Here is a 2,336-nt window from a genome sequence, read left to right as displayed (position 1 = left end):
TTTCATCTATATATCATATCAAATGTAACTATACACATAGAAACATTCCAGTTAACTGAATTACATGAGATTGCACAACTAAGAAAGCATTCTATTAAACTGAATAACACGAGATTGCGGAACTAAAAATATAAATCATATAACCGAACATGATCCAAATTCGTAAAGTCAATCAGCTTCTAAAACAAGCTGCTAAAACAAATTATTTTTTTTATTCTTGATCATAAGGCCTGACATTTTTGCAAGTCTTCCTGTTGTGATCATGTTGTCCACAATTGGTGGATGTAATTTTTGCCTTCTTGAATCCATCTTCTCTCAGTTGAGTATGTCTTTTATTTTTTGGCCTTCCCGGAGGTCTCTTTCAATGAGGTGGAAGTACAACATCTTCAAGAATATGTGTTGGTGTGTTCCATTTACTTTCATTTGGCAGGGGATCCATTTGAAATTGATATGTCAACAATAAATTTTTTCGTGTATAGTAAGCCGAACAATATTTTTCAGAACCAGTGTATTTTATTGTTAAAACGGCCAAAACATGTGGACATGGTAACTCATCCAATCGAAATGTGCATGTACGTTGTTGAGACATACTGTGAATTGTGTAATACCATCAAGTACAGTATATACATATTTATTTGTCTCTACAACCTATGAAAATGAAAAAAATATATTCAAGAGAGATTTTAGATATGAATCCGAAGAAAAAATACTAGCAAACAGATTAGGCGTACCTTTAATTTCTCTGATGCAGTTTTATTGCGCCGCAATATATTTTCATACTTTTTTCCAAGGTGAAAACCTGAAAAAGTCGCCTTTGATATGTTATTTTTATTCCATTTCTGTACAAGTTGTCTCATAAATTCCAAGAGTTGCAAGACTGTAAGAACTTTTGGCATGTCTTGTTCGTGAATTGAATGACTCTGCTATATTTGATGTCATCATCCAAGTTCTGTTACTTCAGCATGCACACACGACCATTTATTGTATCCAATGTTCAACAATTAATCTTTGATCCTCTTATCTATCTTCTCAACCATTGTCATACATTGATTAAATTCGGTCATGGTGTATATTTTTGCCATAGTAGAACGACTCAGTGACCCTTTGTTGACTTCTTCTGAAATTTTTCATTATGTTTTGCAGTAAGTGTCACATACACGCAAAATGAGGTATTTCATGATAAACTGTTGAAACTGCCTTAATAATTCTTGCATGCCTATCGGAAACGATACACATCTCTGGTCTTTGACCGAACGCATCTCTGAATTGCTCAAAAAATCACCTCCAAGATGAATTATTCTCTAAATCGATAATCGCATAAGCAAGTGGCAATATACTCCGTGCACCATGTACACTTTGTTTAATACAATTTTAATACATTTTTACTGCAATTATAATTCACATTTAATACATAGTTCAAAAATTCAATATAAAGAACACTAGTATCATATTCGAAAGTCTGACCTGCTGCATCTAAGGTATTAGCGGTTAGCACTGTCCCTTTGTATGATCCTTTTAAGTAAGCTCCATCAACAACTACAATTTTTCTAAAATATTCCCATCCATTTATCGAGGTGAACAAAGCTATAAACGCATATAAAAAATGGTCATCCTCTGATTTGTGCAATCTCTTATATGAGAATCAGGGTAAGTTGCCTCTAGTATATGAAAGTAGCTTGGCAACTTTGCATATGATTGAATTTAATCACCCCGGATTAATTCAAGAGTTGCTTCTTATCTCTCCAAGCTTGCATATATGTGAGTGGCACACCATATTCAGCTAACATGTGATGTTGTATGCCTTTTGGTGTGTAAATAACATCTGGTTCAACACATTTACCCACAATAATACTCCCAACAATACTCTTAGTTGCCAGCCTTTCCAGTAATGAATTATGTAGCAACAAACATGTGTGTTCGCTTTCAAATTCTCTAATCTTGACCATTTTAGATTTGTTCAAGCTTGAAGCTCGTAAACTCCAACTGCAGCTTTCTCCTAGGCATTGCATCAAATAGCTATAGAAAAAATATTAATACACAATTAATAATTTAAAGTGACTTTAATTTAGGTCTTACCTGATTGCGATTGATCTTGTTGTCTTGAATTCAAAATGATTAAGAATGGAATGTCTTTTTAGTGCACTGGTAAGGACATATTTATTCTTATACACCAGCTCTTTCTCAAATAAAGAGTGCTTGGTGCTAATTCTTCTAGCTCATCAACTTCCTCACATAATCCGAATCTAATTAACCCTATTGCTTCATCAATACCATTAAATGTATTAGAGAAGTATGAATTGTGTATAACCCTCATATCTCCTGAAGTGTTTGAACAC

The 2,336-nt window shown here is 33.6% G+C and overlaps 1 pseudogene; it reads right to left on the bottom strand.

The window, feature by feature from the left end:
* Nucleotides 1-211: 211 nt before the first annotated feature.
* LOC107010922 lies at nt 212-1,082 on the bottom strand (annotated as a pseudogene).
* Between the last annotated feature and the right edge of the window lie 1,254 nt (nt 1,083-2,336).

This window comes from Solanum pennellii, chromosome 2 (assembly GCF_001406875.1).
Source record: "Solanum pennellii chromosome 2, SPENNV200".
In the NCBI taxonomy this organism is placed as follows: Eukaryota; Viridiplantae; Streptophyta; class Magnoliopsida; order Solanales; family Solanaceae; genus Solanum; species Solanum pennellii.
The sequence above is the reverse complement of the archived record's forward strand: the minus strand, read 5'-3'. Positions and strand labels throughout refer to the sequence as shown.